The 27,994-nt window shown below is 48.4% G+C and overlaps 1 long non-coding RNA gene across 1 annotated transcript; it reads right to left on the bottom strand.

Moving 5' to 3' along the window:
- Positions 1 to 237: 237 nt before the first annotated feature.
- On the bottom strand, positions 238 to 26,482 carry LOC140409584 (uncharacterized). Its single transcript, XR_011940408.1, has 4 exons — positions 25,950 to 26,482; positions 14,010 to 14,037; positions 4,142 to 4,196; positions 238 to 377 (listed from the first exon to the last, which is right to left on the bottom strand). It is a non-coding gene; the product is annotated as an uncharacterized lncRNA (long non-coding RNA).
- Positions 26,483 to 27,994: the final 1,512 nt, after the last annotated feature.

Raw genomic sequence — 27,994 nt, 5'->3', positions numbered from 1 at the left:
GTCACTTTCAGGGTGCACTATTGTATTAAATGAAAAGAAGCATAAATGCGTGCTAATTGCTACTTTTCTAGCATTTATTCTTTCATTAACAAAGTGCAGTGCAACATTTTCATTCTTAAAGTGAAAGAAATAAGCACCTACTAAGTTGAAAACAAAAAGAATGTGAGAACTGTTTATTGCTCTGAATCTAATGTACTCATCCTTTATAGCAGGGTTTTTCAAAGTGCGGGTCATGACCCACGGGTGGGTCGCGGGTGGGTGTCAGAAGGGTCATGCAGTCAAGGGTCACAGTGTTTGTGTGTCACTGCGGTCTCAGCACTGGATTTCCGGGTCTTTCTTCTTTCTGTCATACGATCACACTGCTCTCCTGCTCAGGCCTGACGAGAGAATTTAAGGTAAAGTTTTAGTTGAAGGATTTTGTTTTGTAAATACCTCCCTCGCTTTCCTCATGGTCAAGCAGGAATTTTACCTGCTGTGTTTTCATGCAGCCAAAGGTTTTATTTGAAAAGTAATTGTGACAGGGGATTTTGGATTTGAATCCAGTTGCAAGTCCACTCTCTCATTCTGTCGTCAGTGATCACATGGAGCTGTGCTGAAGACATACGAGCAGTGGGGTTATCATCCTGAACTAGCTGATATTTACCTGGGAATTACAGCTTGAATAGGATATTTTAATTATTCCCAGCGTTTACTGGGAGCTGAGTTGTGTGGGAAATTCTAGTTGAGGACCAGAGATTGTCAATATTGAGAGACTAATGGGCTCAACAAAAGGATGACACCTCCTTTCCGTTCCCTCCAGATTTAGATTTTCTTTATGAAGAAGGGGTGGAGCAATTAACTTTAACAGGCAACATGTACAGACTGGGTGAGAATTTGAAAATCTGTTCAGTCCAAGATTAGGAAGATTGGAATGTAGGAACTGAAGTAAACAATTCAAACAATTCTTCCTCGTGTCTGTTATGCCATTTAATAAGATCATACCTGGTTGGTATTTCAACTCCATCTACTCACCTTCAGTTTATAATCCTTAAAACACTTACCAAACAAAAGCTATCAGTTTCAGTTTGGAAATTTCCTGTTTACCCCCATCTTTAACAGTTGTTTGTGGGAGAGAGTCCACCATCCTACTAGAACGGCAGGGAGTTGGAAACCTAAGCAGGGTGACAAGGGAAAGAGAAACACTGGGCGCGATTCTCCGACCACCCACCGGGTCGGAGAATCGCCGGGGTCTGGCGTGAATCCCGCCCCCGCCGTGTCCCGAATTCTCCGCCACCAGAGATTCGGCGGGGGCGGGAATCGCGCTGCGCCGGTTGGCGGGCTCCCCCCCCGGCGACTCTCTGGCCCGCGATGGGCAGAAATCCTGCGGCTGTCAACCCTCTCCCGTCGGCGTGGATTAAACCACCTTTTGAACGGCGGGACAAGGCGGCGCGAGCAGGCTCCGGGGTCCTGGGGGATGCCCCCACGGCGCCTGGCCCGCGATCTGGGCCCACCGATCCGCGGGCAGGCCTGTGACGTGGGGGCACTTTTTTTCTTCCGCCATCGCCATGGTCTTCACTATGGCGGAGGCGGAAGAGACCCCCCCCTGCGCATGCGTGGGGATGATGTCAGCAGCCGCTGACGCTCCCGCGCATGCGTTGCCCGGTGAAGACCTTTTGGCGCCAGCTGGCGTGGCGCCAAAGGCCTTTCCCGCCAGCCGGCGGAGCGGAAATCACTCCGCCGCGGGCCTAGCCCCTCAAGGTGAGGGCTTGGCCCCTAAAGGTGTGGAGACTTCCGCACCTTTGGGGCGGCCCGATGCTGGAGTGGTTCCCGCCACTCCATTACCCCGGAACCCCCCGCCCCGTTGGGTAGGGGAGAATCGCGCCCAAGGATAGTAATAAAAAGAAGAACAGTAAAATGCAAAAACGGCAGACAGGAGAGAGAAGCAAATAGTGCCACGGTTCAGAGAAATGTTAGGGTGATTAAAAATGGCAAAAATGCTAGTGTAAGGGTATTTTAATGCACAAGGAAGGAGATGTGTCCCGAAGGTCGGCCGGATTGGGTCCCGAAGGTCGTCCAGTTGGGAAAAGTGGGTCTCGGAAGAAAAAGAGTTTGAAAAAACACACTGTTTTATAGCAACACGGAAACTCTCCTTATATGCAGACCTTCTGTCCTAGGCCCAACCATTTTCAGCTGCTGCATCAATGACCTCCCTTCCATCAGAAGGTCAGAAGTGGGGATGTTTGCGGGTGACTGCACCATGTTCAGCATCATTCGCGACTCCTCAGATAATGAAGCAGTCCATGTCCAAATGCACCAAGCCCTGGACAATGTCCAGGCTTGAGCTGACAAGTGGCAAGTTACATTCACGCCACACACGTTCCAGGCAATGACCATCTCCTACAAGAGAGGATCTAACCATCGCCCCCTGACATTCAATGGCATTACCATCGCTGAATCCCCCACAATCAACATCCTGGGGGTTATCATTGATCAGAAACTGAACTGGACTAGCCACATTAATTTTGTGGCTACCAGGACAGGTCAAAGGCTAAGAATTCTACCGCGAGTAACTCACCTCCTGACCCCCGAAAGCCTGTCCACCATCTACAAGGCACAAGTCAGGAGTTTAATGGAATACTCTCCACTTACTTGAATGAGTGCAGCTACAACAACACTCAAGAAGCTCGACACCACCCAGGACAAAGCAGCCCGCTTGATTGGTCTCCCTTCCACAAACATTCAAACCATCCACCACCGACGAACAATGGCAACCGTGTGTACCATCTGCAAGGTGCACTGCAGTAACTCACCAAGGTTCCTCATACAGCACCTTCCAAACCCACAATCACTTCCATCTAGAAGGACAAAAGCAGCAGATGACTGGGAACCCCACCACCTGGAGGTTCCCCTCCAAGTCACTCACTACCTTGCCTTGGAAATATATCACCGTTCCTTCACTGTTGCAGGGTCAAAATCCTGGAACTCCCTCCCTAACAGCACAGTACATGTACCTGCACCTCAGGGACTGTAGCGGTTCAAGAAGGCAATTAACCACCACCTTCTGAAGGGCAACTAGGGATGGCAATAAATGCTGGCCTAGCCAGGGAAGCCCACATCCCCAAAAGTAATTTTTTAAAAATAGAGATAAAAAGCAAAATACTGCGGATGTTGGAGATCTGAAATAAAAACTGAAAATGCTGGAAATAGTCAGTCAGTCTGACAGCATCTGTGGAGAGAGAAACACAGTTAACATTTTGAGTCAGTATGACCCTTCTTTATAACTATAATGATACCTTCTTCGATCCGTCAAAACCCAGTTTCTGCTTCCATCAACATGAGACCAGGTATTGCTTACAAGTGAAAATAATTGTTTGTTTGATATATTATTACAAGTGGCATTGCATCATTACTGTGCATGCTTTTCAGGGGAGGTGGAGGGGCAGGGTGTGTTGGGGGATGCAATATTTGTACTGCCAACACCAACTTTATGAAAACAAATCTGAACAGGAACGGAACTCTGATTCTTCTATCCATAAAAGTTTACTTGCATTTTGGCATTTCCTCCCAAGCATCTCAAGTCGAGTTCCTAACATTCAGCTCCCAACTTAATAGCTTGTTCATATACAGTTGGACATGACCAGATCTGATGCAACCTTATATCTTGATAAAGATCAACATACTCCTAACAATCCATTGCAAACACCTTTCTATTTAAATATTTACTCAAAGTCTATGGGTTATATTCATTCATTTTACTGGGTTCACAATTTTAAGCCCTATGCTTTCAATCAATGGCATATGGAAGGGCAAAAACCTGCACATTATCCAATGATTGAAGTAGAAAACAAGGGTATAAGTTTAAAATTATATCCTAATTTGCATCCAGTTTTTCTAGGAGGCATTGCATGGCATCACAACCTGCCACTCTGCTCAATCTACCAGTCAAAAATGCTCATGGCATTTTTCTCCCACTTAACATCCCTTGGTATTTAGGACTCGCGCAATGATTACTAAAAGGCTCGTAAATCTTTTTTATCTATTGTAAATCAAGCCCTCTCATTCTTGAGTTACCTCAATATTTCTGGCATGCTTTCACTGATCCTAAAGTTGCAACAGGTAATCTAAACGAAAATGTCACTGGTATAACTTGGAAACAACTTACACTCATGATATCTTTTTGGAAGTGTTGATCACAATGTTGCTGCGTTACTGTAGTTCTGGTGGAACACAGATATCAATTAATGATTGAATTGGACTGCTGTCTCGGTGGTCTGGGCAAGAGAGGCTCTCTGCCCACCAGAACAGAGTGAATGTAAGTATTAACAAGATCTAAATGGGTACTGGAATCAGTGAAAATCTGGCACAGAGTAAAATGCATCCTTGAAATTGTCTGACTTTGATCTAGGTAACTTTGCATTAAGTTATGCTACACAAATGTCTGCCTTGATGCAAGGTCAACCCCACAGCACTGCAAACTGCAAAGTACAACTGATGTACAAGTTGTCACTCATATATCCAATAAGGAATTCAGGAAACAATTCTTGACTCTGAGCAGTTAGAAGAATGCACCTCTTGCCACAAGGAGTAAATGGTTTGAATAGCAGAGACAGATTTGAGGGGACGTTAGATGAAGGAAAAAAGGACAGAAGAATATGTTGATAAGATATGTTGATGGAGTAAGGTGAGAGGAAGTTTGTATGGAGCATTAACACTAGTATAGACTACTTGTCATAAATACTATGCAATACTAGATAATTTACTTTGGTTGGGGTGCTCTACATACTTAAAGGTAGTCTTTAAGATCCTGCAGGTAAGGGATTGGCTGGAGACTGGTAAGTAGTTTTTCTTTTCTTTTCCCTCAGGTGTTATCGTGCAGGGCGCAGAGATTGCTGAGTGAGTGCTTGCTGAGAAGGGGAGTGAATAACAGGTAAGCTCTTTCTTTCTCTTTCTTTTTTTTATCTCGAGGGGATGGCAGGGAAGGTAGTGCAATGTTCCTCCTGCAGAATGTTTGAGGTGAGGGACGCCGTCAGTGTCTCTGCTGATTTCATCTGTGGGAAGTGCACCCATCTCCAGCTCCTCAGAAACCGCGTTAGGGAACTGGAGCTAGAGCTGGATGAACTTCGGATCATTCGTGAGGCAGAGGTGGTCATAGATAGAAGGTTCAGGGATGTAGTTACTCCGAAGAATAAAGATAGATGGGTGACGGTGAGAGGGGCTGGGAGGAAGCAGTCAGTACAGGGATCCCCTGTGGTCGTTCCCCTGAGTAACAAGTATACCGCTTTGGATACTGTTGGGGGGGGGGCTTACCAGGGGTAAGTCATGGGGTGCAGGTCTCTGGCACAGAGTCTGTCCCTGTTGCTCAGAAGGGAAGGGGGGAGAGGAGTAGAGCATTAGTCATTGGAGACTCCATAGTTAGGGGGATAGATAGGAGATTCTGTGGGAACGAGAGAGACTCGCGGTTGGTGCGTTGCTGCCCAGGTGCCAGGGTGCGTGATGTCTCGGATCGTGTTTTCGGGATCCTTAAGGTGGAGGGGGAGCAGCCCCAAGACGTGGTCCACATAGGTACCAACGACATAGGTAGGAAAAGGGATAGGGATGTAAGGCAGGAATTCAGGGAGCTAGGGTGGAAACTTAGATCTAGGACAAACAGAGATATTATCTCTGGGTTGTTACCCGTGCCACGTGATAGTGAGACGAGGAATAGGGAAAGAGAGGAGTTGAACACGTGGCTACAGGGATGGTGCAGGAGGGAGGGTTTCCGATTTCTGGATAATTGGGGCTCATTCTGGGGTCGGTGGTACCTCTACAAACGGGATGGTCTACACCTGGACCAGAGGGGTACCAATATCCTGGGGGGGAAATTTGCTAATGCTCTTCGGGAGGGTTTAAACTAGTTCAGCAGGGGCTTGGGAACCTGAATTGTAGCTGCAGTATACAGGAGGTTGAGAGTAGTGAGATCATGAGTAAGGTTTCAAAGTTGCAGGAGTGTACCGGCAGGCAGGAAGGTTGTTTAAAGTGTGTCTTCTTTAATGCCAGGAGCATCCGGAATAAGGTGGGTGAACTTGCGGCATGGGTTGGTACCTGGGACTTCGATGTTGTGGCCATTTCGGAGTCATGGATAGAGCAGGGACAGGAATGGTTGTTGCAGGTGCCGGGGTTTAGATATTTCAGTAAGCTCAGGGAAGGTGGTAAAAGAGGGGGAGGGGTGGCATTGTTAGTCAAGGACAGTATTACGGTGGCAGAAAGGATGTTTGATGAGGACTAGTCTACTGAGGTATTATGGGCTGAGGTTAGAAACAGGAAAGGAGAGGTCACCCTGTTAGGGGTTTTCTATATGCCTCTGAAAAATTCCAGAGATGTAGAGGAAAGGAATGCAAAGATTATTCTGGATAGGAGCGAAAGCAACAGGGTAGTTGTTATGGGGGACTTTAACTTTCCAAATATTGACTGGAAACGCTATAGTTCAAGTATTTTAGATGGGTCCGTTTTTGTCCAATGTGTGCAGGAGGGTTTCCTGACACAGTATGTAGATAGGCCAACGAGAGGCGAGGCCGTATTGGATTTGGTACTGGGTAATGAACCAGGACAGGTGTTAGATTTGGAGGTAGGTGGGCACTTTGGTGATAGTGACCACAATTTGATTACGTTTACTTTGGAACATAGAACATAGAACGATACAGCGCAGTACAGGCCCTTCGGCCCACGATGTTGCACCGAAACAAAAGCCATCTAACCTACACTATGCCATTATCATCCATATGTTTATCCAATAAACTTTTAAATGCCTTCAATGTTGGCGAGTTCACTACTGTAGCAGGTAGGGCATTCCACGGCCTCACTACTCTTTGCATAAAGAACCTACCACTGACCTCTGTCCTATATCTATTACCCCTCAGTTTAAAGCTATGTCCCCTCGTGCCAGCCATTTCCATCCGCGGGAGAAGGCTCTCACTGTCCACCCTATCTAACCCCCTGATCATTTTGTATGCCTCTATTAAGTCTCCTCTTAACCTTCTTCTCTCCAACGAAAACAACCTCAAGTCCATCAGCCTTTCCTCATAAGATTTTCCCTCCATACCAGGCAACATCCTGGTAAATCTCCTCTGCACCCGCTCCAAAGCCTCCACGTCCTTCCTATAATGCGGTGACCAGAACTGTACGCAATACTCCAAATGCGGCCGTACCAGAGTTCTGTACAGCTGCAACATGACCTCCTGACTCCGGAACTCAATCCCTCTACCAATAAAGGCCAACACTCCATAGGCCTTCTTCACAACCCTATCAACCTGGGTGGCAACTTTCAGGGATCTATGTCCATGGACACCTAGATCCCTCTGCTCATCCACACTTCCAAGAACTTTACCATTAGTCAAATATTCCACATTCCTGTTATTTCTTCCAAAGTGAATCACCTCACACTTCTCTACATTAAACTCCATTTGCCACCTCTCAGTCCAGCTCTGCAGCTTATCTATATCCCTCTATAACCTGCTACATCCTTCCACACTATCGACAACACCACCGACTTTAGTATCGTCTGCAAATTTACTCACCCACCCTTCTGCGCCTTCCTCTAGGTCATTGATAAAAATGACAAACAGCAACGGCCCCAGAACAGATCCTTGTGGTACTCCACTTGTAACTGAACTCCATTCTGAACATTTCCCATCAACCACCACCCTCTGTCTTCTTTCAGCTAGCCAATTTCTGATCTACATCTCTAAATCACCCTCAATCCCCAGCCTCCGTATTTTCTGCAATAGCCTACCGTGGGGAACCTTATCAAACGCTTTGCTGAAATCCATATACACCACATCAACTGCTCTACCCTCGTCTACCTGTTCAGTCACCTTCTCAAAGAACTCAATAAGGTTTGTGAGGCATGACCTACCCTTCACAAAGCCATGCTGACTATCCCTGATCATATTATTCCTATCTAGATGATTATAAATCTTGTCTCTTATAATCCCCTCCAAGACTTTACCCACTACAGACGTGAGGCTCACCGGTCTATAGTTGCCGGGGTTGTCTCTGCTCCCCTTTTTGAACAAAGGGACCACGTTTGCTATCCTCCAGTCCTCTGGCACTATTCCTGTAGCCAATGATGACATAAAAATCAAAGCCAAAGGTCCAGCAATCTCTTCCCTGGCCTCCCAGAGAATCCTAGGATAAATCCCATCAGGACCCGGGGACTTATCTATTTTCAGCCTGTCCAGAATTGCCAACACCTCTTCCCTACGTACCTCAATGCCATCTATTCTATTAGCCTGGGTCTCAGCATTCTCCTCCACAACATTATCTTTTTCCTGAGTGAATACTGACGAAAAATATTCATTTAGTATCTCGCCTATCTCTTCAGACTCCACACACAACTTCCCATTCCTGTCCTTGACTGGTCCTACTCTTTCCCTAGTCATTCGCTTATTCCTGACATACCTATAGAAAGCTTTTGGGTTTTCCTTGATCCTACCTGCCAAATACTTCTCATGTCCCCTCCTTGCTGGTCTTAGCTCTCTCTTTAGATCCTTCCTCGCTACCTTGTAACTATCCATCGCCCCAGCTGAAACTTCACACCTCATCTTCACATAGGCCACCTTCTTCCTCTTAACAAGAGATTCCACTTCTTTGGTAAACCACGGTTCCCTCGCTCGACGCCTTCCTCCCTGCCTGACTGGTACATACTTATCAAGAACACGTAGTAGCTGATCCTTGAACACGCTCCACTTATCCAGTGTGCCCAACACTTGCAGCCTACTTCTCCACCTTATCCCCCCCAAGTCACATCTAATGGCATCATAATTGCCCTTCCCCCAGCTATAACTCTTGCCCTGCGGTGTATACTTATCCCTTTCCATCATTAACGTAAATGTCACCGAATTGTGGTCACTGTCCCCAAAGTGCTCTCCTACCTACAAATCCAACACCTGGCCTGGTTCATTACCCAAAACCAAATCCAACGTGGCCTCGCCTCTTGTTGGCCTGTCAACATATTGTGTCAGGAAACTCTCCTGCACACACTGTACAAAAAACGACCCATCTAATGTACTCGAACTATATCTTTTCCAGTCAATATTTGGAAAGTTAAAGTCTCCCATAATAACTACCCTGTTACTTTCACTCTTATCCAGGATCATCCTCGCCATCCTTTCCTCTACATCCCTAGAGCTATTTGGAGGCCTATAGAAGACTCCCAACAGGGTGACCTCTCCTTTCATTTTTCTAACCTCAGCCCATACTACCTCGGAAGATGAGTCCCCATCTAGCATCCTCTCCGCCACCGTAATACTGCTCTTGACTAGCAGCGCCACACCTCCCCCTCTTTTGCCTCCTTCTCTGAGCTTACTAAAACACCTAAACCCCGGAACCTGAAACATCCATTCCTGTCCCTGCTCTATCCATGTCTCCGAAATGGCCACAACATCGAAGTCCCAGGTACCAACCCATGCTGCCAGTTCCCCTACCTTATTTCGTATACTCCTGGCATTGAAGTAGACACACTTCAAACCACCTACCTGAACACTGGCCCCCTCCTGCGACGTCAAATCTGTGCTCCTGACCTCTATACTCTCATTCTCCCTTACCCTAAAACTACAATCCAGGTTCCCATGCCCCTGCTGCATTAGTTTAAACCCCCCCAAAGAGCACTAACAAATCTCCCCCCCAGGATATTTGTGCCCCTCAGGTTCAGATGTAGACCATCCTGTCTGTAGAGGTCCCACCTTCCCCAGAAAGAGCCCCAGTTATCCAGAAATCAGAATCTCTCCCGCCTGCACCATCCCTGTAGCCACGTGTTTAATTGCTCTCTCTCCCTATTCCTCATCTCACTATCACGTGGCACAGGCAACAACCCAGAGATAACAACTCTGTTTGTTCTAGTTCTGAGCTTCCATCCTAGCTCCCTGAAAGCCTGCCTGACATCCTTGTCCCCTTTCCTACCTATGTCGTTAGTGCCAATGTGGACCACGACTTAGGGCTGCTCCCCCTCCCCCTAAGGACACGGAAAACACGATCCGAGACATCACGTACCCTTGCACCTGGGAGGCAACATACCAAACGTGAGTCTCTCACGCTCCCACAAAATCTCCTATCTGTGCCCCTGACTATCGAGTCCCCAATTACTAATGCTCTGCTCCTCTCCCCCCGTCCCTTCTGAGCAACAGGGACAGACTCCGTGCCAGAGGCCCGTACCCCATGGCTTACCCCTGGTAAGTCGTCTCCCCCACAAGTATCCAAAGCGGTATACTTGTTTCTCAGGGGAACGACCGCAGGGGATCCCTGCACTGACTGCTTCTTCCCAGTCCCTCTTACAGTTACCCATCTATCTCCAATCTTTGGTGTAACTAATTCCATGAAGCTGGTATCTATGACCCCCTCTGCCTCCCGAATGATCCGAAGTTCTTCCAACTCCAGCTCCAGTTCCCTAACTCGGTCTTGGAGGAGCTGGAGATGGCAGCACTTCCTGCAGGTAAAATCAGCAGGGACACTAACGGCATCCCTCACCTCAAACATCCTGCAGGAGGAACATTGCACTCCCTTCCCTGCCATCCCTCTAACTTTCTACCAAGATCTGGCTAACAACTAAATTAAATTAAAAAAATTTTAAAAAATAATAATAATAAAATATGGTACTTACCTCACACCAATGGGTTTTATTATTAGGTTAGAGGGGGAGGGTGGGTGGGAGACATTACACGTGTAGTGTCTCGGGTTTCCTCTCCACCAGAATTTATTGGTGAGGGTCTTCCCAGAAGTCGAACTTCCTGTTCCCGCCTTAAACACTAAATTTTTTTTAAAAAACAGCAAAGAGGGACCGAAAACGGGACCAGGTAAGTGTTTACCGCTGAAATTGACTAGCCTGCTCCTGTGAAGGTCTCCCAGAAATCACTAACGCACCGCTCCCGCTGAAATCGACTGGCCTGCTCCTGCAAAGACAAGTGTTTTTAAAGGAGAAACTTACCTCCCAGAAATCACTTGCGCACTGCTCCCGCTGAAATCGACTGGCCTGCTCCTGCAAAGACAAGTGTTTTTAAAGGAGAAACTTACCTCCCAGAAATCACTTGCGCACTGCTCCCGCTGAAATTGACTAGCCTGCTCCGCTCCCGCTGAAATCGACTGGCCTGCTCCTGCAAAGACAAATGTTTTTAAAGGAGAAACTTACCTTCCAGAAATCACTTGCGCACTGCTCCCGCTGAAATTGACTAGCCTGCTCCGCTCCCGCTGAAATCGACTGGCCTGCTCCTGCAAAGACAAGTGTTTTTAAAGGAGAAACTTACCTCCCAGAAATCACTTGCGCACTGCTCCCGCTGAAATCGACTGGCCTGCTCCTGCAAAGACAAGTGTTTTTAAAGGAGAAACTTACCTCCCAGAAATCACTTGCGCACTGCTCCCACTGAAATTGACTAGCCTGCTCCGCTCCCGCTGAAATCGACTGGCCTGCTCCTGCAAAGACAAGTGTTTTTAAAGGAGAAACTTACCTCCCAGAAATCACTTGCGCACTGCTCCCGCTGAAATTGACTAGCCTGCTCCGCTCCCGCTGAAATCGACTTTAGTGATGGAAAGGGATAGGTATATACCGCAGGGCAAGAGTTATATCTGGGGGAAAGGCAATTATGATGCGATGAGGCAAGACATAGAATGCATCGGATGGAGAGGAAAACTGCAGGGATGGGCACAATGGAAATGTGGAGCTTGTTCAAGGAACAGCTACTGCGTGTCCTTGATAAGTATGTACCTGTCAGGCAGGGAGGAAGTGGTCAAGCAAGGGAACCGTGGTTTACTAAGCCAGTCGAAACACTTGTCAAGAGGAAGAAGGAGGCTTATGTAAAGATGAGACATGAAGGTTCAGTTAGGGTGCTCGAGAGTTACAAGCTAGCTAGGAAGGACCTAAAGAGAGAGCTAAGAAGAGCCAGGAGGGGACATGAGAAGTCTTTGGCAGGTAGGATCAAGGATAACCCTAAAGCTTTCTATAGATATGTCAGGAATAAAAGAATGACTAGGGTAAGAGTAGGGCCAGTCAAGGACAGTAGTGGGAAGTTGTGCTTGGAGTCCGAGGAGATAGGAGAGGAGCTAAATGAATATTTTTCGTCAGTATTCACACAGGAAAAAGACAATGTTGTTGAGGAGAATACTGAGATTCAGGCTACTAGACTAGAAGGGCTTGAGGTTCATAAGGAGGGGGTGTTAACAATTCTGGAAAGTATGAAAATAGATAAGTCCCCTGGGCCGGATGGGATTTATCCTAGGATTTTCTGGGAAGCTAGGGAGGAGATTGCTGAGCCTTTGGCTTTGATCTTTAAGTTATCTTTGCCTACAGGAATAGTGCCAGAAGACTGGAGGATAGCAAATGTTGTCCCCTTGTTCAAGAAGGCGAGTAGAGACAACCCCGGTAACTATAGACCAGTGAGCCTTACTTCTGTTGTGGGCAAAATCTTGGAAAGGTTTATAAGAGATAGGATGTATAATCATCTGGAAAGGAATAATTTGATTAGACATAGTCAACACGGTTTTGTGAAGGGTAGGTCGTGCCTCACAAACCTTATTGAGTTCTTTGAGAAGGTGACCAAACAGGTGGATGAGGGTAAAGCAGTTGATGTGGTGTATATGGATTTCAGTAAAGCGTTTGATAAGGTTCCCCACGGTAGGCTACTGTAGAAAATACGGAAGCATGGGATTCAGGGAGATTTAGCAGTTTGGATCAGAAATTGGATAGCTGGAAGAAGACAAAGAGTGGTGGTTGATGGGAAATGTTCAGCCTGGAGTCCAGTTAGTAGTGGTGTACCACAAGGATCTGTTTTGGGGCCACTGCTGTTTGTCATTTTTATAAATGACCTGGAGGAGGGCGTAGAAGGATGGGTGAGTAAATTTGCAGATGACACTAAAGTCAGTGGAGTTGTGGACAGTGCGGAAGGATGTTGCAAGTTACAGAGGGACATTGATAAGCTGCAGCGCTGGGCTGAGAGGTGGCAAATGGAGTTTAATGCAGAAAAGTGTGAGGTGATTCATTTTGGAAGGAATAACAGGAAGACAGAGTACTGGGCTAATGGTAAGATTCTTGGTAGTGTGGATGAGCAGAGAGATCTCGGTGTCCGTGTACATAGATCCCTGAAAGTTGCCACTCAGGTTGAGAGGGTTGTTAAGAAAGCGTACGGTGTGTTAGCTTTTATTGGTAGAGGGATTGAGTTTTGGAGCCATGAGGTCATGTTGCAGCTGTACAAAACTCTGGTGCGGCTGCATTTGGAGCATTGCGTGCAATTCTGGTCGCCGCATTATAGGAAGGATGTGGAAGCATTGGAAAGGGTGCAGAGGAGATTTACCAGAATGTTGCCTGGTATTGAGGGACGATCTTACGAGGAAAGGCTGAGGGACTTGAGGCTGTTTTCGTTAGAGAGAAGAAGGTTAAGAGGTAACTTAATTGAGGCATACAAGGTGATCAGAGGATTGGATAGGGTGGACAGTGAGAGCCTTTTTCCTCGGATGGTGATGTCTAGCACGAGGGGACATAGCTTTGAATTGAGGGGAGATAGATATAAGACAGATGTCAGTGGTAGGTTCTTTACTCAGAGAGTAGTAAGGGCGTGGAATGCCCTGCCCACAACAGTAGTGGACTCGCCAACACTAAGGGCATTCAAATGGTCATTGGATAGACATATGGACGATAAGGGAATAGTGTAGATGGGCTTTTGAGTGGTTTCACAGGTCGGCGCAACATCGAGGGCCGAAGGGCCTGTACTGCGCTGTAATGTTCTATGTTCTATGTCCAGGAGAACCTCTAAATTACATTTCTGCAGTAATTAAAATAATTGCTGACCTTTAATTAATTAGCTTTTCTAAGATGTCTAAACGTGTAATTCAATTGGTGTATTACAAGGGCTTAAGCAAACACCCTGAGTAGGAGTAAAGGCTTTTTACAGATATGACTCATTTATTTGATTTCTCATTGCATTTGTTGTTATTCATCTGTCCTCTAAGATCAGAAAGGTCATTAATCTTTCAGCTCTATTGTTTCTGGCCTTCTAAAACTCAAGACTTACCTGATTCCATCATTTCTTTCATTGGCATCTGTAACAAAAATGAATTTCAATCATTAATAGCCTTGGTGGGGAGGAAAAGGATGGGAAAGGGGTTAATTTTAGCTTGTGTTTACTCTTTACAATATTAGCAACTTTAAATAATAAAGATTGAATGTGGTTGGTATTACTGAAGTAACAGGACTATTTCCATCTCAAGGTTAATCACAGTATCATAGAATCCCTACAGTGCAGAAGGAGGCCATTCGGCCAATTGAGTCTTCACCAACCCTCTGAAAGAGTACGCTACCTCGGCCCAGTCCCCCGCCCTATCCCCGTAATCCCACCTAACCTGCATATCTTTGGACTGTGGAAGGAAACCGGACATCCGGGGAGTCACCAAAGGCTCACCCATTGAACTCGGGAACCTAGTGCCATGAGGCAGTAGTGCTAACCACTGTACCAGTGGCAATAATTTCAGCCTCTGAGTTCCCTTAGCAATTACCAAACTACTTATCATCTAAAATTTGCAAAACTGCAAAAAGGTTTTTAAAACGAGAAAGCTTGACTTTTCTCTTTTCAAATTTCAACAAATTCATGTCTAGCACATTTCCATTGGCTGGGAGTTCCCAGCCCAGCCGTGGTGCCAACAGATCGTTATCATTTGGTGGGGCTGGACGGCCCCAGCAGTGGAGGCGCTGTAAAATTCTTCCCATAGTCCATCAACTTTGCTGTGAATATTGTGGACTAAAATTAATATTATGCCATGAAAAAATTAGATCTGGATTCGTAATATTCTCTGAATAAATTACTAATTAAAAACTTGAGGCATTTTTTTTTTTTTTTAATGCCTGAAGACAACCGCTGTTTGAGAGTTAAATTTGAGGGTGGAATTTTTTTTTTGCAGGAAAAGCAGCGAAGCAGCGTCCGGCCCCAACTGCGTTTGTCTTGGCCGTACTGTTAGGAACTTAGAGAAAAAAAAACCAAGGGGTGGGTCCCATTATGTTTCCACCATCAAGAGGCAGCCTTCCTATATGAATGAGGATTCTCTGGCACTGCTGCAGCAGAGATGCCACTGAGCAGCCTGTGGAGGCAGGGAGGGATGGAGACACCTGCAGATCAGAAGAAAAGCTCCCATTAAAGGCCTTCGCTGAAATCAAAGTCTGCAGCAGCTAAGTGTTTGAGGCCTCACTGACGCAAGAAGAGATCATTACAAGTCCCTTTCCCTCCACTGGGAAAACTCATGTCCTCATGTCCTGCCAGTTGCTGGAAGCCTTCAGATCCCTTTGACATGGCAATCCGGGCAGCACGGTGGCCCTGTGGTTAGCATTGCTGCCTCACGCCACCAAGTTGCCAGGTTCGATCCCGGCCCTGGGTCACTGTCCGTGTGGAGTTTACACATTCTCCCCGGGTCTGTGTGGGTTTCGCCCTCACAACCCAAAGATGTGCAAGGTAGGTGGATTGGCCATGCTAAATTGCCCCTTAATTGGAAAAAGTGATTTCGATACTCTAAATTTAAAAAAGGAAAAGAAAATACATGGCAGCCCCAGAGGACTGCAGTAGCTGGGGTGGAAAAGAGAGAAATCTCCTGGTGACATAGGCATGGCATTTCCACGACCATAGTTGTGGTACATCACTGTATAGTATGTGGATTGTGGTAAATGGCCCCTGTATTATATGTAATGTGGTAAACCACTGCCCGATGGCTCCGCCTCCCCTTGGGCCCGGTATAAAGGTGGCTGGTCTCTGCCTCTGATCCAGTTCGGGATCCGAGGCCAGGAGGCTTTCTGTTTAGTTTATTAAAGCCTCGGTTACGTTCACTACTCATCGTGTGTTCATTGATGGCCCATCAATTTAATAAACTAAACATCTAAGATGAATTCATCACTCAAGCCTGATCGCCTGGAGCTGGACCCACAGGCAGCCAATACCACTGCAAGATTTGAGCACTGGCTAAACTGCTTCGAAGAGTACCTCGGATCCTTCACCAAAGACTTCCAAAAGAAGCAGATCCTCCATGCACGGGTGAGCCCGCAAGTCTTTCTTCTCATCGGGGGTGATAATGCTGCTGAAGGGACACTATGTTAAGTCTGTGAACGAGGTGTATGCTAGGCACCTTCTTGCCACGAGACGACAAGGCCCTGGGGAGTCACTAGCAGAATCCCTGTGTGCCTTGTGGGTACTCTGCCGGAACTGTGACTGCCAGGCCGTATCGGCTACCCAACACGCGGAGCTGTTGGTCAGGGATGCTTATGTCACAGGCATGAAATCAAACTACATCTGCCAGAGATTGCTAGAAGAGGGTACAGCCGGCCTCCCAGAGACAGTGCAGCTCTCAAACTCACTAGAGGTGGCCTTCCAGGACATGGAGGCCTACACCCCCGAACGCGCGGCACCCTCGTGGACCTCGTGGGCATCGCCATCACCCGACTCGAGTGCAGCGCAAGCCTGTGCCGCGCAGCGGCCCGCCAACGCCGGAAGCCCGAAGTGCTACTTTTGCGGCCAGGGTATCACCAATGGGGTCTCAGTCTTCCAACGAGAAATGGACCGAACGGCTGACCAGTACGGGCGCAGACCACGTTCCCGTACTTAGATAATGTCACCATCTGCGGCCATGACCAGCAGGACCATGACAAAAACCTCTGGCACTTCATCCACACCGCTAAACTCCTGAACCTCACCTACAATAAGGAAAAATGCGTTTTCCGCACAACCCACCTAGCCATCCTTGGCTACGTTGTGGAAAACGGAGTCCTGGGGCCCGATCCCGACCTCATGTGCCCCCTCCTGGAACTCCCCTTCCCCCACTGCCCCAAGGCCCTGAAGAGATGCCTGAGGTTCTTCTCTTACTATGCCTAGTGGCTTCCCAATTATGCGGACAAGGCCCATCCACTTATTAAATCCACCATTTTTTCCCTGACGGCTGAGGCCCGCCTGACCTTCAACCGCAGCAAGGCAGATATTGCCAAAGACGCAATGCACACTGTGGACGAGCGCATTCCAGTCCAGATGGAGAGCGATGCGTCGGACTTTGCCCTGGCTGCTACCCTCAACCAGGCGGGCAGGCCCGTGGCTTTCTTCTCCCGAACCCTCCATGCCGCTGAAATTCGACACTCCTCCGTCGGAAAAGGAAGTCCAAGCCTTGTGGAAGCTGTGCGACATTGGAGGCATTACCTGGCCGGTAAGAGATTCACTCTCCTCACTGACCAACAGTCGGTTTCCTTCATGTTTAACAATACACAGCGGGGCATGATCAAGAACGACAAGATTCTGAGGTGGAGGATCGAGCTCGCCACCGACAACTGTGATATCTTGTATCGACCCGGGAAGCTCAATGAGCCCCCAGATGCCCTATCCCGCGGTACATGTGCCAGCGCACAAGTAGACCGACTTTGGGCCCTCCACAATGACCTCTGTCACCTGGGGGTCACCCGTTCTTTTCACTTCATCAAGGCTCGCAACCTGCCTTACTCCATCGAGGAGGTCAGGACCGTGACCAGGGACTGCCAGGTCTGTGCAGAGTGCAAACCGCACTTCGACCGGTCAGCACATGGTAAAGGCCTCCCGCCCGTTTGAGCGCCTCAGCATTAACTTCAAAGGGCCCCTCCCCTCCACTGACCGTAACCTCCCCTCCACTGACCATAACGTGTACTTCCTCAACATTGTTGACGAGTACTCAAGATTCCCCCTTTGCCATCCCATGCCCTGACATGACCTCTGCCTCCGTCATCAAGGCCCTGCACAGTCTTTTCCCTTGTTCGGGTTCCCCACCTACATCCATAGCGATCGGGGTTCCTCCTTCATGAGCGACGAGTTGCGTCAGTTCCTGCTCAGCAAGGGCATCGCCTCTAGCAGGACGACCATTCTACAACCCCCGGGGCAACGGACTGGTGGAGAGGGAGAACGCGACGGTCCGGAAGGCCGTCCTCCTGGCCCTACGGTCTAGAGGTCTCCCGGTCTCCCGCTGGCATGAGGTCCTCTCCGATGCGCTCCACTCCATCCGGTCGCTCCTGTGCACTGCCACGAACGAGACCCCTCACGATCGTATGTTTGCCTTCCCCAGGAAGTCCACATCCAGGGTCTCGCTCCCGTCCTGGCAGACAGTCCCAGGGCCCGTCCTCCTCCGGAAGCATGCGAGGAGTCATAAATCTGACACTCTTGTCGAGAAGGTCCTGCTCCTCCATGCCAACCCACAATATGCCTACGTGGCACATCATGACGGGCGACAGGACACAGTCTCCATTTGGGATTTGGCACCTGCAGGTTTCCCAGCGACCATGACCACCAACCCCGACCCTACATCGTCTCCCCCCCACCTCTACCCATCTACTTCAAGAACTGGCACCCGCAGGCCCACCGGCGACCATCACCACCACCCCTGCCCATACACCGCCCCCCCGTCCACCGACTCAATAACTGGGTGAAGAAGAGGACAACATGCTCCCGGGCGCGCAGGTCTCGACACCGGTGCCCACACCACAGCCGGGACTGAGGCGATCACGGCGGAAGGTCAAGGCCCCCGGCAGACTTGATCTTTAAGTCCACTTCACCCCCGCTGGACTCTTTTTTTAATAGGGGGTGTATCTGGTAAACCACAGTAGTGTATAACATGTGTACTGTGGTAAATGGCCCCTGTATTATATGTAATGTGGTAAACCACTGCCCAATGGCTCCGCCTCCCCTAGGGCCCGGTATAAAGGTGGCTGGTCTCCGCCTCTGATCCAGTTCGGGATCAGAGGCCAGGAGGCTTTCTGTTTAGTTTATTAAAGCCTCAGTTACGTTCACTACGCGTCGTGTGTTCATTGATGGCATATCAATAGTCAAATAGCAGAACGAGCAGAGAACCTCGTGGGGTGGGGTGAGGGACATTTCAGTTTGGGAAAGGCATAACTTTGGACATGGCCATTCAAATTCCCCAGTATTTTCTGCGAGGAGAATTCCTCCCCTGCCCAAATCTGCCACTTCCCGCACTCCCATATTCACTGGAAGAGGCACAGCTACATTGGAATGATGGAGCAAAGCCGTCTTTGCAGGCTGTGTTTTACAGTGAAGGCACTGACAGAGTTGTGTCAGCTCCTGAAAACTGGTCTCCTGCAAACCCCTACCAGAGGGCAGTAGTGCCATTGTTGGTCTGGTTCACCACCAACCTGAACGTTTAAGCTTTGTTCTTATTCTGAACTGTCACATAGGAAATCATTCAACCTGCAGTTTATAGTTGTATCAAGCATATGACTAATGCATTGTTCAATGCAGCAAACAATTTAGACACTTTGAACATGGGCAAGTGGCAGAAGGATGAAATTGTGCAGCAGTGCTTCAAGTGGCAGTATTGACCAAAGTCCATGGTAATATGGCAGCACGCATGTGGCAATACAAGTCAATTTTAATGAGTACGATGAAGGAATAATACAGCAGCTTGACTTTACCTTCAGCAAGTTTATTCTACGTAAATGCAGTCCAGATACACCATTTCCAGCTATGTCCATTTTTACACTTTTGGAGATTGAGTCAATAATCATCACCTGTCTTTAATAAAGCAATTAGCTTAACATTATAATTTTCCAAGCATGCATTTGCTGATATTTTGACAATACAGCCCCCTGGATACAATTCTTTTCCTTTCATGAACTGCAAATATTTCCACTGTGTAAATATCAAGACTATGTTGTCATCAGAATGGAATCATTCAACTGAATGCATGCACCTTGTGAGGCATTAAATATAGTTTCATTTTACAGCAGTCCAGCATGCCAGGGTCACTTCAGTCTTAAGGAAAAGTGTAAAGCTGGCTTCTAAATCAAAACCACTCCTTCAGCCCTGGATTGTGACTTGAACAGCAGCAGAAGACCAATGCAAAGCACACTCAATGACCGGGATCATCAGAGAGCAAAGGAAAAGCAGCGCTATAGATTATCCAGGCAAATTTGAGGCATCCAACAAAATCAGTCACGCCATGATCTTAAATTCCCAGCAGGTTGAAGCCAGAGGGGGAGTCCCTTGGGTAAGGGAACTGAAAACCTCCATACTGGCAACATGAGTATTCATGAGAGATTGTCTCAATGTGCAAAGGGCTTCCGTCACTCAGAGCCCCCTGATTTTGCCACATTCAGCATGGTGGTTGGTTGTTCAGATAAGTCCTGTGTGACAGCACACTGGCTTCTGTACATATTGCAGGCTCCCAATTGACACACTTTGTAATAGACAGTGTTGTTGTTCAGATGGAATTTTTTTTGTTAGGTTCGGTGCCTGCACGATAGAAAACACTGGGCTCGGCAGCAGAGGGTAGGCACAGGATAGCTCTCTACCTCCACAATCAGCTCTCGACCATTTATGCTTTGATGGAACAAGCCAAGGCTGCCTATGAATTCCCCTAGGGTAAGCATTGGTGTTACCAGTAGACAGTGGTGGATTTACACTTTGTGGGGCCCTGTGCTCACCTTCCTTTCTGGGTCCGTCCCAGGACGACACACCCCTCCCAACCCCACCCTCGCCCCACAGAACACAATGGTGCAAAAATATATAAATTGGTCAGTTTTGTATCTCTCAAACAACACTCACTGTACTCGTCTCCTGCCCATTTCCCCCCTTCACAAACTCTCCCTCCCTCCAAAATGTGATCTAGCCCTCACACACTCTCCCTCCCTGCAAGTCCGCAGCCCTAGCTAACCCTCCCTCACACTCTCTCCCTCCCTGGTCCCCCCACACCTGTACACTCTTCCCTCCCAATCCCTATTCTCTTACAGACTCCCCACCCCTCACCGTTCCCACAACCTCACAAGCCTCACTTGCCTAGGACCTTCAAGGCAGCCTCTTGCCTCACTCATCATCTCCGTGTCCTAGTAAGGCTTGATTCGATGCCTCATTGTTGCTGGGTGGCCTGCCCTCAGCCCTGGCTGTTCGCGTTGCCACTCGCCTGCTGCCCTTGCTGTTCGGCAGCTACTGACCGGCTGGCATCCTTTGACTCATGGCTGTTGCCCGGCAACTTGCTCCTCACTTGCTGTCCTGCCCTCCTCAGCCCTGGTCGAGCCACCCCTCTCCTGCCACCTCGATGTTGGATGGCTGCTGACCAACGCGTTCCCTAACATTCGGATCAGTCTGCTTTTCCTGCTTTAAAGTGATGACGCTCTGCAGCAGATAGGCTGAACAAATACAAATGACGCTATCAGCAAATGCAGAGTTATCAGGCTCTGATTGGTGCCCAAAGACACTGGCCGACGTGGTCCCCCACCCCATTGGGCAGGGCCCTGGGCCTAGGCACAGTGGGATGGATTTTCCGGTCGCCAATGCTGAAATTGCATTTGGCGAACGGCCGGAGAATCCAAGTTTCCGACCAAGTCGGGGGTGGCGCTGCTTTCGCTATGCTCCGCCCCCTCCAAGGCAGCGTACGCCGCACCACGTATCGATGGCCTCTGGACATTGCCTGAGGCCCGCCCCCCAATGCTCCGCCCCCGACCAGCCGAATTTCCGACGACGCGGGGTCTCTCATGGTCTCACCCGTCAGGAACTCAGAGTGGCGGCTGCAAACTCAGTCCAGCACCGCCACAGTCGGGAAAGGGCCGACAGGGCAGGCGGGACATTATTGAGGGCTGGGAGCATTGTGGGGAGATTGTTCGGAACTTGCGAGCCGGCCAAAGTGGGGGGGGCACTATTCTGCTGGCCGGGTCCGCGGGCTGCGTCCGCCATGTTGCATGGCGCAGCCGCTGCAGGCCACTGCCTTGCGCATGTGTAGTCACGGAACCGGCAACTCTCCGGGGCGTACCGGCAGCTAGAGCTGCCGTCCTGTTAGCCCCCAGCAAAACAGGGATTTAATGGGCCCTTTTGAGACAGTTTTAGTGGCGTAACCGTTCCCACTCCGGCGTGGGGACATAGCCCCAGAATCAGATAACCCAGCCTGGTGTGTTTCACTGTAAATCCATCTCAATTTATTTTATTTTTTTTAAAAAAATTTTATTAAAGGTTTTCATAAAATATCAATAACAAAATGAGAAAGAAAAAAAGAACCCAACAGGGTTAAGTACAAAACACCATCTAAAAAAAGCAACCCCCCAAACCCCTCCCCCCTGTACATAAATAATAAATTAACATTAACACCCCGACTTAAGACAACAGGTGTATACACCCCCTCAGACCCTCCAGTGTAAATAACAGAAACAAAAATAAAGTAACCCCCCCCCCCCAAGCTGCTGCTGCCATTGACCAATGTCTATCGTTCTGCCAGAAAGTCTAAGAACGGTTGCCTCCGCCTAAAGAACCCTTGTACCGATCCTCTCAAGGCAAATTTCACCCTCTCCAATTTAATGAACCCTGCCATATCGCTGATCCAGGATTCCACGCTTGGGGGCCTCGTATCTTTCCACTGAAGGAGAATCCTTCGCTGGGCTACCAGGGACGCAAAGGCCAGACTTCCGGCCTCTTTCACCTCCTGCACTCCCGGCTCCTCTGCCACCCCAAGTATTGCGAGCCCCCAGCCCGGTTTGACCCTGGATCCTACCACCCTTGACACTGTCCTCGCTACGCCTTTCCAAAATTCCTCCAGCACTGGGCATGCCCAGAACATATGGGTGTGATTTTCTGGGCTCTCTGAGCACCCCCTCACCCCCAAAGAACCGGCTCATCCTTGTCCCGGTCATGTGTGCCCTGTCCAGCACCTTAAACTGTATGAGGCTGATGAAGAGGAAGAGTTCACCCTCCCTAGGGCATCTGCCCACGTCCCCTCTTCGATCTCTTCTCCCAACTCCTCCTCCAACTTACCTTTCAACTCCACCACCGAGGCCTCCTCCTCCTCCTGCATCACCTGGTAAGTTTCTGAGATTTTCCCCACTCCCACCCACCCCCCCGAGAGCACCCTGTCCTGCAATGTGTGTGGCAGTAGCCATGGGAATTCCACCACCTGCCATCTGGCAAACGCCCTTACCTGTAAGTACCTGAAGGTGTTCCCCAGGGGGAGCCCGTACTTCTCCTCCAGCTCACCCAAGCTCGCGAACTTCCCGTCCACAAACAGGTCCCCCAACCTTCGTATCCCTGCCCTGTGCCACCCCGAAAACCCTCCACCTGTTCTTCCTGGGGCGAACCGGTGGTTCCCCTGTAATGGGATCCACGCCGACGCCCCAACTTCCCCCCTATGCCGCCTCCACTGCCCCCAAATTTTGAGGGCCGCCACCACCACCGGGCTCGTGGTATACCTCCTTGGAGGGAGCGGCAGCGACGCCGTTGCCAGCGCCCCCAGACTCGTATCCACACAGGACGCCGTCTCCAGCCTCTCCCATGCAGCCCCCTCCCCTCCATCACCCACTTGCGCACCATCGTTGCATTGGCGGCCCAGTAGCACCCACAAATGTTGGGCAGCGCCAGCCCCCTCCCCTACCTCTACTCCGCTCCGGGAACACCCTTCTCACCTTCGGAGTCCCTTGCGCCCACACAAGCCCCATTATACTCCTGTTAACCCGCCTGAAAAAAGCCTTCGGGATAAACACGGGGAGGCAGTGGAACAGGAACAGAAACCTTGGGAGCACCGCCATTTTGATTGACTGCACCCTACCCGCCAAGGACAGCGGCAACGCATCCCACCTCTTGAACTCCTCCTCCATTTGCTCCACCAGCCTTGTAAAGTTAAGCCTATGCAGGGCCCCCCAGCTCCTGGCCACCTGGACCCCCAAATATCTGAAGCTCCTCTCCGCCCTTTTTAGTGGGATCTCGCCAATCCTCTTCTCCTGGTCCCCTAGCTGAACTATGAACAGCTCGCTCCTCTCCATAGTGAGCTTGTACCCCGAAAAGTCCCCGAATTCCCTAAGCATCCTCATTACCTCTGGCATTCCTCCCACCGGGTCCGCCACATACAGCAGCAGGTCGTCCGCATAAAGCGACACCCTATGCTCCTCCCCACCCCGCACCAACCCCCTCCAGTTCCTCGACTCTCTCAGTGCCATAGCCAGGGGTTCAATCGCCAGTGCGAAGAGCAGGGGGGGACAGGGGACACCCCTGTCTCGTCCCTCGGTGCAACCAAAAGTACTCGGACCTCCTCCTATTTGTGGCCACACTCGCCATCGGGACCTCATACAACAGCCCAACCCACCTGACAAACCCCTCCCCAAACCCGAACCTCTTCAGCACCTCCCACAGGTATCCCCACTCTACCCTCTCGAAGGCTTTCTCAACGTCCATCGCCATCACTAACTCCGCCTCCCCTTCCCTCGCCGGCATCATGATACCGTTCAAAAGCCTCCGCACATTCGCGTTCAACTGTCTCCCCTTCACAAACCCCGTCTGGTCTTCATGGATGAAAATCCATCTCAATTTATGAAGAAAACTTTAAGGTGCAGGGACATCTTCAGGAACACCTAGCAAAACAGAAAAGTCATGTTACAATGATGGCGTAGTGGTAGCACTCCATGCCATGGCAATGTCCTGAGAATTCCCATTAGTCCAGTTGAAAACTGGTAGACAGCAGAGATGGGGATTAAAAGATGAATTTATTGAGGCATTTTTTCAGGCTTTAAAAAAAATAAAAACAAGTTAAATTTAGATACACAAGAGGCAGCGCTTCAGCACATTCAACATCACAGTGGTGACACAATAGATGGGTGGCCACTCGGCTTCCTATTCAGTTCTAGATTTATCTATCCTGTGCCTACATGATAAATACATTTTACAGAGCAATAACAAATACAGACAACATATTTAAATGTTACCAATTGTTGGATCTTCATTGGGGAAAAATAAATAAATACATTTGAATGAATTCTTTGTGATACTCCATTCTCAGTGATTTCTTCTTCTGCTTCCCATTCCCATCAACCTAAATATTGTTGCCAAAATAAGAGGGACATGAATCATGCTCGAAGCTATTTATGAACAAATCGCACAAAGCTTTAAGCAAGGGCAGATACCTAATCTAATGCGGAAATCCAAAACAGTAACTGATGGAGGCAAAATATGGGTTCTTAATGAATACATTTGACTGGATTTCCATGTCTGAGGTAGGAGTTGGGATTAGCCCTGCAATCACACCGCTGTCCCAACTCTGCCGGGACGCAGCATATTTCTAGGGGTCCAGGCCTTAAGTGACCTGGAGATGGAACCTGCCATCAAAGGTGAGAGTGGAGGCGGCCTGGATAAATGGTCTGCTACTATTCCCAAAACACCTTGGCCTGACAATTCCAATGCAATTAGCCGCTCATCCACATTCCTTTGAACATTCTCATTACTTTAAACCCCGACTCACCCATACATCTCACCCTTACCACCGCTCACCCTCCTCCCTTCACCCACACCTTCACCCCCATCCCCACACCTCACCCCATCACTCTCACCCCTCCACGCATACCCCCTACCCCCCCCACCCCTTTCAACATCCTTCCCCTCACCTGATCACCCTCAACCCCTCATCTCCTCACTTTCTTTCCCCTCAGCCCTAATTGGCCTTTAATTGATGGTGGGCAGATTTCCAATTTAATAATAATAATATATTATTATTTTGATCCCACCCACCTCCCGTAATTCAAAATTAGGCATGCTAAATTTTATGACGTGTCAAGACTATGACTCTATCACTCTGGCCAACAAGAAAATGGTAATCTGACATCTAATTGACCTGAAGATTTACAAAGTGCAATTAATATTTCACTTACCTCAGGAAAACAGAGATATTCAACTAATGGCTCATTGGCCAAAATCTGGTCCGCCATAGGTTTCTATCCAGCCCGCCACCTTTCAAACCTTGTGCCAGAACGGACCTCTCGCCATGCGGACCACTCCAGAATTCTCCTTGCAGTTGAATACGCCTCATCCCAAAATGAAAGACCACAACATGCAAGCGTAGCAAATCTCCGACGTGGAGACTGCCTCGCTGCACGGATCATACATGGTACGGCTTCAGAAACCTTGATTCCAAAAATATAATTTTTTACTGTTTTGATTAATAGCAAGATAAATTTATATTGCCTTATATTTTGGAAATTTACTCACCAACGCCTTGAGTGAGAAGAAAATTTAAATGTGGCTCCTCACACAAAAAGATTGGGCGCCCGTGCATTAAAAGGTCTTCAGGTTGCACATGGGTCCACTTTGTGGCCGGCACGGTGGCACAGTGGTTAGCACTGTTGCTTCACAGCGGCAGTGTCCCAGATTCAATTCCCACTTGGTGTGCGGAGTCTGCACATTCTCCCCGTGTCTGCGTGGGTTTCCTCCGGGTGCTTCAGTTTCCTCCCACAAGTCCAAAAAGACGTGCTGTTTGGTGAATTGGGCATTCTGAATTCTCCCTCAGTGTACCCGAACAGGCGTCGGAATGTGGCGACTAGGGGCTGCCATGTTATTCACCCTGTGGTAACACGGACTGCAACACGGTGCAGTTAAATGATGAAGCATACACCAAAACGTAGGCGTTGGTTCAATAAAAGTTATTGAACTTCAGTAACGAAGCACACAGCTGCATGTGGGTTGACTCTCTACTACTCTAAGTAAACTAACACCAACTATCTAGACCAGACTAGCTCTGATTCACGTGTGGAAGGTGTTGAATGATTTGTACACCCTGACTGTCACTACAGTTGTCACCAGTGGAAAGAGGCAGAGTGCTGATGCCTCGTGTATTTTATAGTTGGAAGCCCCCCTCTGGTGTTCTGTCTGGTGATTGGTCGTGTTCTGTTCTGTATGTTGATTGGCCCACCTGGGTGTCTGTCACTGCCTGCTTTTACCTTATGATGTGCATGGGTGCATATTATGACAGGGGCTTTTCACAGTAACTTCATTGCAGTGTTAATGTAAGCCTACTTGTGACACAAATAAAGATTGTTATTTAACAACAGACTAATACATGACTATTACATGGTTAAATGCTCCTGCACTGACAAAATTTACTGATTTACTGTGGGCAACCCAGAGGAGGTTTACCCGTCCATTATGAAACATTGTTTTCATTAAATCAAAATCTGCACCGCTTTCGACCTTTATTTTTTCCCAATGTAGGTTACAATTTGGTCTCTGGTTTCCAGTCATTAGCTGCTGTGTAAATATACTTGTGGAGAAAAAAAGGAAACATCTGTCAAAATGTATTATGAAAAACTAACTGTCAAACTTTTGCATAACGAAGCAGCAAAAGTGAACCGATTTGAGCACCGAGGTAATCTTCCGTTGCCTTTTTATAAAAAAAGTGTTTTCTAGAAAACATCCTTTAAGGTTTTCCGATCACAGCAGCAGATGCTGCTCCTGGGATCTAACTGAGTGGAGCATCCAATCCCTTGTTTTGTTTCCCCCTCCTCATTTCCTGCTCCAAGCTGATCTCCCTTCTTGCTTTGTGTGGAGGGCAAAAGGAAATGGATCCATTTGTGCCGGTCTTTTAAGTACACACAGCCTTGCAACCCCAGGACGCATTGCAACGTTTCTCATCCCTCCCTTGGCACTCTGCAAGAGAGTAAACAGAGTCAAGAAGATAAAAAAAGCGTTTTCGGAATATTTCAAACTCCCATAGCAACTCGCGAACTTTAATGAGACAGCCTTTCTTCTCTCTCATGGAAACAATTTTTGTTAGTGCGGTGCTGGCAGGAGTTCAGCCCTGAGGTTTGTAAGTTTTGAAGGTTAAAAAACTTGGCCACCACTTGGTGTTTGATTTAAAGACAAATCTCAGTTGCACTCTTACTTGAATTTTTTTTTTGTGCTGAGGGAGTTTCCTTTTTTTTAACAAAAAAACTCTTTTGTAGTAAACGATTATAATCAAAGTGCCACGATGATTTACATTAGGGTATTCACTTAGAAACTCTGGGAAACTCAGAGAGCTCATTTATTAGTTTTACACTGAATCTAAAAATAATTCAAATATATTTGGCAGAGTTCTCCATTCCTGAGACTAAGGGCATGATTCTTCAGCCTTGATACGCTCTCGCTCAAGCGGAATAAGGCCGGTGGATAGCAGGTGAGGCCAAAAAGAGAACCGCGCCAGGCACTAAACAATTTGAGATCGAACCGGCCCACTCCGATTGGCAAAATCGGGATCTCACCGTAGCGAAGTGAGAAAC

The sequence above is a fragment of the Scyliorhinus torazame genome, chromosome 3, assembly GCF_047496885.1.
Source record: "Scyliorhinus torazame isolate Kashiwa2021f chromosome 3, sScyTor2.1, whole genome shotgun sequence".
NCBI classification, from domain to species: Eukaryota; Metazoa; Chordata; class Chondrichthyes; order Carcharhiniformes; family Scyliorhinidae; genus Scyliorhinus; species Scyliorhinus torazame.
This window is presented reverse-complemented; position numbering and strand designations above follow the sequence as displayed.